The sequence below is a fragment of the Oncorhynchus keta genome, chromosome 1, assembly GCF_023373465.1.
Source record: "Oncorhynchus keta strain PuntledgeMale-10-30-2019 chromosome 1, Oket_V2, whole genome shotgun sequence".
In the NCBI taxonomy this organism is placed as follows: domain Eukaryota; kingdom Metazoa; phylum Chordata; class Actinopteri; order Salmoniformes; family Salmonidae; genus Oncorhynchus; species Oncorhynchus keta.
This window is the reverse complement of record NC_068421.1, coordinates 81,153,834-81,164,177: the sequence shown is the minus strand read 5'-3', so window position 1 is coordinate 81,164,177 and position 10,344 is coordinate 81,153,834.

The window sequence follows — 10,344 nt, the reverse complement described above, 5'->3', positions numbered from 1 at the left end:
TAGTCAGCTCCGCTATCCCCATTGAGACCGTGTCTGTGCCTCGACCTAGGTTGGGCAAAACTAAACATGGCTGTGTTCACCTTAGCAATCTCACTAGGATAAAGACCTCTTCCATTCCTGCCATTATTGAAAGAGATCGTGATACCTCACATCTCAAAATAGGGCTGCTTAATGTTAGATCCCTTACTTCAAAGGCAGTTATAGTCAATGAACTAATCACTGATCACAATCTTGATGTGATTGGCCTGACTGAAACATGGCTTAAGCCTGATGAATTTACTGTGTTAAATGAGGCCTCACCTCCTGGTTACACTAGTGACCATATCCCCCGTGCATCCCGCAAAGGCGGAGGTGTTGCTAACATTTACGATAGGAAATTTAAATTTACAAGAAAAAAATACAGTTTTCGTCTTTTGAGCTTCTAGTCATGAAATCTATGCAGCCTACTCAATCACTTTTTATAGCTACTGTTTACAGGCCTCCTGGGTCATATACAGCGTTCCTCATTGAGTTCCCTGAATTCCTATCAGACCTTGTAGTCATAGCAGATAATATCAGGTTTGTAGGCCTCCTTGCTCGCACATGCTTTTTCAGTTCTGCCCACAAATGTTGGATTGAGGTCAGGGCTTTGTGATGGCCACTCCAATACCTTGACTTTATTGTCCTTAAGTCCTTTTGCCACAACTTTGGAAGTATGCTTGGGGTCATTGTCCATTTGGAAGACCCATTTGCGACCAAACTTTAACTTCCTGACTGATGTCTTGAGATGTTGCTTCAATATATCCACATAATTTTCCCCCGTCATGATGCCATCTATTTTGTGAAGTGCCAATCCCTCCTGCAACAAAGCACCCCCACAACATGATGCTGCCACCCCCGTGCTTCACGGTTGGGATGGTGTTCTTCAGCTTGCAAGCGTCCCCCTTTTCCCCCCAAACATAATGGTCATTATGGCCGAACAGTTCTATTTTTGTTTCATCAGACCAGAGGACATTTTTCAAAAAAGTACCATCTTTGTCCCCATATGCAGTTGCAAACCTGGCTTTTTTATGGCGGTTTTGGAGCACTTTTGTACTTGTTTCCTCCAGCGTCTTCAAAACGGTCCTTTGCTGTTGAACAACACTTCTCGCACCAGTACGTTCATCTCTAGGAGACAGAACACATCTCCTTCCTGAGCGGTATGACAGTTGCGTGGTCTCATGGTGTTTATACTTGCGTACTATTGTTTGTACAGATGAACGTGGTTATCTTCAGGCGTTTGGAAATTGCTCCCAATGATGAACCAGACTTTTTTTTCAGAGGTCTTGGCTGATTTCTTTTGATTTTCCCATGATGTCAAGCAAAGAGGCACTGAGTTTGAAGGAAGGTCTTGAAATACATCCACAGGTACACCTCCAATTGACTCAAATTATGTCAATTAGCCTATCAGAAGCTTCTAAAGCCATGACATAATTTTCTGAAATTTTCCAAGCTGTTTAAAGGCACAGTCAACTTAGTGTATGTAAACTTCTGACCCACTGGAATTGTGATACAGTGAATTATAAGTGAAATAATCTGTCTGTAAACAATTGTTGGAAAAATGACTTGTGTCATGCACAAAGTAGATGTCTTAACCGACTTGCCAAAACTATCGTTTGTTAACAAGAAATTTGTGGAGTGGTTGAACAATGAGTTTTAATGATTCCAACCTAAATGTATGTAAACTTCCGACTTCAACTGTACATTTAGTAAGTAGGCTTCAGGGGTATTTTTTATTTTATTTTATTTAACTAGGCAAGTCAGTTAAGAACAAATTCTTATTTTCAATGACAGCCTAGGAACAGTGGGTTAACTGCCTGTTCAGGGGCAGAACGACAACATTTAGTAGTGAATTGCATACAAGTGTAACTTCCATCACCTCATGTGTGCCTCACAGAGACTCACCGATAGATATAGAATGCTATGGACTCACCAGCTCCTGCCTTCTCCCGTTGTGGGGAACTACGGTAAACTTCATAATGTCAGAGAATATATCAGGTGAAATGAAGAATGCAATCTGCTTGATCTCCTAACGTATTGCACAAGTTGACTGCAGGTATTCATTTAAAAATATCTACAAATATATTGAAAAACTTCAAATAAATAATTGATGTATTGATGACATTGAAAAAACATCATGTGGATTTTTCCAAATTCCCATGTATACAGTATACCGCCCAAGCCTATTGAAAAGCACACTAAATCCAATGTTATGGTGGACTAATAGACTAAAGCGTCCCAGTTGCAATTTGAATGTGCTCTCTCAGTGATCTAATCCAGTAACAACATACAGTAAGATTAGGGCCAATATTGCTCTATTGTAATTACTTCGCCACCATGGCCTATTTATTGCCTTAACTCCCGTATCTTACCTCATTTACACTCATTGTACATATACTTTTTGTTTTCTTTTGTTCTGCTGTATTATTGTCTGTATGTTTGTTTATTCCATGTGTAACTCTGTGTTGTTGTATGTGTCGAATTGCTATGCTTTATCTTGGCCAGGTCGCAGTTGCAAATTAGAACTTGTTCTCAACTAGCTTACCTGGTTAAATAAAGGTGAAATAAAAAAATTAATAAAAAAAATATATATATATATCCTGTGGAGGGTTCAAAGTAATCACAACCCAGGAGGAGATTGCAGACCAGGCGGCGTGTGTAAAAGGACACCATTCACAGAGGTCTTCGCAGTAGAGCTGCCTGCCTGCAATTCAGCCTCAATGTTAGTTTGGCCAATTGGAAGGCTTCTCATTCTCAACGTGGTTTAAGCCTCTTTTACCTACTTTCAAGACTGTTGAGAGATGGGGATTCTGCCCCAGGCCCAGAGAAAGTTAATGCCATTTCTAGATGGATGGGGAAAAAAGAGAAAAGCGCTAGAATAGGTGATCAGAGTCAGCCAGCAATATGTCAGGACCTGATAGAAAATGTGGTTTCACTTTTGAGGCTTTGAAATAGAATAACATCATGAACATGCTGCAATAAGCCCACCATGCTGGAGTCAGGAAGTGGAACCGAAGGTAAGAGGACTAACACATTTGAATTGAGATTCGTAAAAAGAGACTCACCCAAATGATGATGAATGAAGAAGATCTCGCCAAAGTTCTTATTCACCTATTTATTGCCAAATATCCTGTCCTATTATTCAAACTTTATTTTTCTAAAACACCAAGTGGTGAGACTAACAGACAGTATTTCAACCGAATGAAATAAACCCTTTGATTTTGAAGAATATGACCTACCTTAGAGATTAATACAACGGTTTTAACCTTTGTCATATTCTTAGGACCTATTACGGGATGCATTTGCTCCCTTGTTAACATTTTGCTGGTTGGTCCATTTGGTAGTATGCTATTTGTTGCTGGTGTTAGTATTCAGTGTTTCCCCTATATTCATTTAGCAGTGCTGCAAAAAAAACATGTATACAGTGCCTTCGGAAAATATTCAGACATTTGACTTTTCCACATTTTGTAACATTACAGCCTTATTCTAAAATGTATTAAACAGTTTTTTCCCCTCATCAATTTACACACAATAGCCCATAAAAAAACTGACAACACATTTACACAAGTATTCAGACTCTTTACTCAGTAAAGTGTTGAAGCATCTTTGGCAGTGATTACGGCCTCAAGTCTTCTTGGGTATGACGCTACAAGCTTGGCACACCTGCATTTGGGGAGTTTCTCCCATTGTTCTCTGCAGATCATCTCAAGCGCTGTCAGTTTGGATGGGGAGTGTTGCTGCACAGCTATTTTCACATCTCTCCAGAGATGTTCGATCGGGTTCAAGTCTGGGCTCTGTCTGGGCCACTCAAGGACATTCAGAGACTTGTCCCGAAGCCACTCCTGCGTTGTCTTGGCTGTTGTTATGATGGAAGGTGAACCTTCTCTCCATTGAGGTCCTGAGCGCTCCGGATCAGGTTTTCATCAAGGATCTCTCTGTACTACTCTCATCTTTCCCTCAATCCTGATGAGTCTCCCTGTCTCTGCCGCTGAAAAACATCCCCATAGCATGATGCTGCCACCACCATCCTTCACCGTAGTGATGGTGCCAGGTTTCCTCCAGGCGTGACGCTTGGCATCCAGGCCAGAGTTCAATCTCGGTTTCATCAGACCAGAGAATTTTGTTGCTGATGGTCTGAGAGTCTTTAGGTGCCTTTTGGCAAACTGCAACTGGGCTGTCATGTGCTTTTACTGAGGAGTGGCTCCATCTGGCCACTCTACCATAAAGGAATCTCCACAGAGGAACTCTGGAGCTCTGTCAGAGTGACCATCGGATTCTCCATCACCTCCCTGACTAAGGCCCTTCTCCCCCGATTGCTCAGTTTGGCGGGTGGCCAGCTTTAGGAAGAGTCTTGGTGGTTCCAAATTTCTTCCATGTAAGAATGATGGAGGCCACTGTGTTCTTAGAGCTCAATTTCGAGTCTCATAGCAAAGGGTCTGAATACTTTTTTCATTTTTCATACATTTTCAAACATTTAAAAAAATGTTTTCGCTCTGTAATTATGTGGTATTGTGTGTAGATTGATGAAAAATGTATAATTTAATACATTTCAGAATAAGGCTATAACGTAATAAAATGTGGAAAAGGGGAAGGGGTATGAATACTTTCTGTGTGTGTGTGTGTGTGTGTGTGTGTGTGTGTGTGTGTGTGTGTGTGTGTGTGTGTGTGTGTGTGTGTGTGTATAAATATATATAATAATATATATAATATATATATATATATATAAATATACACACACACACAAATTCAGAAAGTATTCAGACCCCTTCGCCTTTTCCACATTTCATTTATAAGTTATAGCCTTATATTATATATATATATATATATATATATATATATATATATATATATATATATATATATATATAGGGTTTTTCTTTATTTTTACTATTTTATATATTGTTCAATAATACTGAAGACATCAAAACTATTAAATAACACATATGGAATCACGTAGTAACCAAAAAGGTGAGATTTGAGATTCCTCAAATTAGCCAACATTTGCCTTGATAACAGCTTTGCAACCTCTTGGCATTCTCTCAACCAGCTTCATTAGGTAGTCAGCTGGAATGCATTTCAATTAACAGGTGTGCCTTGTTGAAAGTTAATTTGTGGGATTTCTTTCCTTCTTAATGTGTATAAGCCAATCAGTTGTGTTGTGACAAGGTAGGGGTGGTACAGAAGATAACCCTATTTGGTAAAATAACAAGTCTATATTATGGCAAGAACAGCTCAAATAACCAAAGAGAAATGACAATCCCTCATTACTTTAAGACATGAAAGTCAGTCAATACAGAATATTTATTTGAACTTTGAAAGTTTCTTCATGTGCAGTAGCAAAAACATCAAGCGTTATGATGAAACTGGCTCTCATTAGGACTGCAGCTGGAAAGAAAGATGCAGGGTTACCTCTGCTGCAGAGGATAAGTTCATTAGAGTTACATTAGAGTTAGTGTTAGCCTTAGAAATTGCAGCCCAAATAAATGCTTCACAGAGTTAAAGCAACAGACACATCTCAACATCAACTGTTCAGAGGAGACTGTGTAAATCAGGCCTTCATGGTCGATTTGCTGCAAAGAAACCACCACTAAAGGACACCAATAATAAGAAGAGACTTGCTCAGGCCAAGAAACACGAGCAGTTAACATTAGACCGGTGGAAATCTGTCCTTTGGTCTGATGAGTCCAGATTTGAGATTTTTGGTTCGAATCGCAGTGTCTTTGTGAGACGCAGAGCAGGTGAAAGGATGATCTCCGCATGTGTGGTTCCCACTGTGAAGCACGGAGGAGGAGGTGTGAAGGTGTGGGGATGCTTTGCTGGTGACACTGTCAGTGATTTGTTTAGAATTTAAGGCACACTTAACCAGCATGGCAACCACAGCATTATGCAGCGTAACACCATCCCATCTGGTTTGCGCTTAGTGGGACTACCATTTTTTTTCAACAGGACAACGACCAAACACACCTCCAGGCTGTGTAAGGGCTATTTGACCAAGAAGGAGAGTGATGTTGTGCTGCATCAGATGACCTGCCCTCCACAATCACCCGACCTCAACCCAATTAAGAAGGTTTGGGATGAGTTGTGCAAAGAGTGTGCAAAGCTGCCATCAAGGCAAAAGGTGGCTACTTTGAATAATCTCAAATATATTTTGATTTGTTCGCTATTATTCTACAATGTAAAAATAAAGAAAAATCCTGGTATCCAAACTTTTGACTGGTACTGTAAGTATTCAGACCCTTTGCTATGAGACTCAAAATTGAGCTCAGGTGCATCCTGTTTCCATTGATCATCTTTGAGATGTTTGTTCAACTTGATTGGAGTCCACCTGTGGTAAATTCAATTGATTGGACATGATTTGGAAAGGCACACACCTGTCTATATAAGGTCCTACAGCTGACAGTGCATGTCAGATCCAAAACCAAGCCATGAGGTTGAAGGAATTGTCCGTAGAGCTCCGAGACAGGATTGTGTCGAGGCACAGATCTGGGGAAGGGTACAAACAAATGTCTGCCGCATTGAAGGTCCCCAATAATTCAGTGGCCTCCATCATTCTTAAATGGCAGAAATTTGGATCAACTAAGACTCTTCCTAGAGCTGGCCACACGGCCAAACTGAGCAATCGGGGCGAAAAGGGTCTTTGTCAGGGAGGTAACCAAGAACCCGATGGTCACTTTGACAGAGCTCTGGAGTTACTCTGTGAAGATGGGAGAACCTTCCAGAAGGACAACTATCTCTGCAGCACTACACCAATCAGACCTTTTATGGTAGAGTGACCAGACGGAAGTTTAATTTTGCACGCCCAATTTTTCAGTTTTTGATTTGTTAAAAAAGTTTGAAATATCCAATAAATGTCGTTCCACTTCATGATTGTGTCCCACTTGTTGTTGATTCTTTACAAAAAAATACAGTTTTATATCTTTATGTTTGAAGCCTGAAATGTGGCAAAAGGTCGCAAAGTTCAAGGGGGCCGAATACTTTCGCAAGGCACTGTATGTCAATTGGTATTGGTATGTTACGCAGATCACATGTACCATCCACCCTTACCTCTTCAATGAAAATCCCATAGGCCTCTACATTATGGACAAGGTATGTGTATGAAAACCATTATCGAAACATTCAACACAAAAACCAAGGTATTAATTCTGTTGTGGGCATGTTTTGTTAATAATATGTATTTACTATTTTTAGATTCAGACTCACCCTCTCTACACCTCTGGATATAACAGGAAACCTGTTCGCTCACAATACACTGCAAAATCATTCTGGCTATGGATAAGGAGAACATCAACCCGCCAGAGGATATATCCATTGGACCTGGGCCTCTACTGCGAGTTTACCTCATTTAAGACTTTTTATTCTGCTTTGCCACTAAAATCATAATAAACACGGAACTAAAATATTGTGTTATTGTTATGATTATTATTAATAATAGGGGAGGGGGGTAGTTCAAAAATTAACACCAAAAGGTTCTTCGAGGATCTATTAAATGGTTATTCAAAGAACTTATAGGGGTTACCCCACATATTCAATTTGAAGAACCCTTAAATGATACTCCAGGGACCTTTTCTTTTTAGAGTGTACGGTGAAGCATGGTGGTGGCCGCATCATGCTGTGGGCATGCTTTTCAACGACAGGGACTGGGAGACTCGTCAGGATCAAGGCAAAGATGAACGAAGCAAAGTACAGAGATCCTTGAAGAAAACCTGCTCCAGAGAACTCAGGACCTCAGACTGGGGCAAAGGTTCACCTTCCAATAAGACAATGAACCTAAGCACACAGCCAAGACAATGCAGGAGTGGCTTTGGGACAAGTCTCTGAATATCCTTGAGAGGCCCAGCCAGAGTCCGGACTTGAACCCGATCGAACATCTCTGGAGAGACCTGAAAATAGCTGTGCAGCAACACTCCCCATCCAACCTGACAGTGCTTGAGGGGATCTGCAGAGAACAATGGGAGTAAATCCCCAAATACAGGTGTGCCAAGCTTGTACCGTCATACTCAAGAAGACTCAAGGCTGTAATCGCTGTCAAAGGTGCTTCAATAAAGTACTGATTAATGGGTCTGAATACTTATGAAATGTCAGATTTCAGTATTCATTTTTGCTAAGATTTCAAAACATGTTTTTGCTTTGTCATTATGGGGTATTGTGTGTAGATGAATCAGAGGGGGAAACTATTTAATCCATTTTAGGACAAGGCTGTAACCTAACAATGTGGAAAAGGTAAAGGGGTCTGAATACTTTCCGAAGGCACTACATATTGCAGCTTTAAATCTACTTAAGTCTATGGCAAGACCTGAAAATGGTTGTCTAGCAATGATCAACAACCAATTTGACAGAGCTTGTAGAATTTTGAAAAGAATAATAAGTCTTAGAGACTTACACAAAACAGACTCACAGCTGTAAGCGCTGCCAAAGATGCTTCTACAAAGCATTGACTCAGGGGTGTGAATTTATGTAAATTATATATTTCTGCATTCCATTTTCAATAAATTTGCAACAATTTCTAAAAACATGTTTTCACTTTGTCATTATGGGGTATTGTATGTAAATGGGTGAGAAACATTTGACAATTTAATAAATTTGGAATTCAGGCTATGACACAAACAAATGTGGAATAAGTCAAGGGGTATGTATGAATACTTTCTGAAGGCACTGTATATATTCCTGCTGAGGCTGACTTTTTTGGCTCAATGACTGGAAGTCTATGGGAACAGCTAGCTAACGCGAGTGGAATTCGTAATATATCATACAAATTTTAATTCGTAACATATCATACAAAATGGATGATGGGCATCCACAAATCAAGACATACCATATGAACTGCAACACATGATACTAAATGGAGTGAGACAGATTTACATTTCCTATGTTACGTCTACCCCTGAGTCCAGGTTGTTTGAGTGGTGTTTTTGGGAAACGTGTCACATCTTCGGCAGTTGTCGTCAATGAGCCAGACCCTCATCAGGCTAACTTGGGCAGACAATGTCTCTGTGATTTTTTTGAAGATCCATGTCCCTAGAGTTGGAAAATGTGTGATAGCTGGTGCTGCACGCTGCTACAACTATTTTTTTTAAGTCGCCCATATTGTGCCATTGACATTAGAATGTTGGAAGCTTAGCCATAGAATGCCATGTAATGGGGCAGCTATGTTTTGGGATTGTACAGTTTGGGATTGTAGCCAAAAGTTTTGAGACTGACACAAATATTAATTTCCACAAAGTTTGCTGCCTCAGTGTCTTTAGATATTTTTGTCAGATGTTACTATGGAATACTGAAGTATAATTACAAGAATTTCATAAGTGTCAAAGGCTTTTATTGACAATTACATGAAGTTGATGCAAAGAGTCAATATTTGCAGTTTTGACCCTTCTTTTTCAAGACCTCTGCAGTCTGCCCTGGCATGCTGTCAATTAACTTCTGGGCCACATCCTGACTGATGGCAGCACATTCTTGCATAATCAATGCTTGGAGTTTGTCAGAATTTGTGGGTTTTTGTTTGTCCACCCGCCACTTGAGGATTGACCACAAGTTCTCAATGGGATTAAGGTCTGGGGAGTTTCCTGGCCATGGACCCAAAATATCGATGTTTTGTTCCCCGAGCCACTTAGTGCTTATTACTTTTGACTTCTGGCAAAGTGCTCCATCATGCTAGAAAAGGCATTGTTCGTCACCAAACTGTTCCTGGATGGTTGGGAGAAGCTGCTCTCGGAGGATGTGTTGGTACCATTCTTTATTCATGGCTGTGTTCTTAGGCAACATTGTGAGTGAGCCCACTCCCTTGGCTGAGAAGCAACCCCACACATGAATGGTCTCAGGATGCTTTACTGTTGGCATGACACAGGACTGATGGTAGCATTCACCTCGTCTTCTCCGGACAAGCTTTTTTCTGGATGCCCCAAACAATCGGAAAGGGGATTGATCAGAGAAAATGACTTTACCCCAGTCCTCAGCAGTCCAAACCCTGTACCTTTAGCAGAATATCAGTCTGTTCCTGATATTTTTCCTGTAGAGAAGTGCCGTCTTTGCTGTCCTTCTAGACACCAGGCCATCAACCAAAAGTCTTCGCCTCACTGTGCATGCAGATGTACTCACACATGCCTGCTGCCATTCCTGAGCAAGCTCTGTACCGGTGGTGCCCCGATCCCTCAGCTGAATCAACTTTAGGAGATGTTCCTGGCGCTTGCTGGACTTTTTTGGGCACCCTGAAGCCTTCTTCACAACAATTGAACCGCTCTCCTTGAAGTTCTTGATGATCCGATAAATGGTTGATTTAGGTGCAATCTTACTGGCAGCAATATCCTTGCCTGTGAAGCCCTTTTTGTGCAA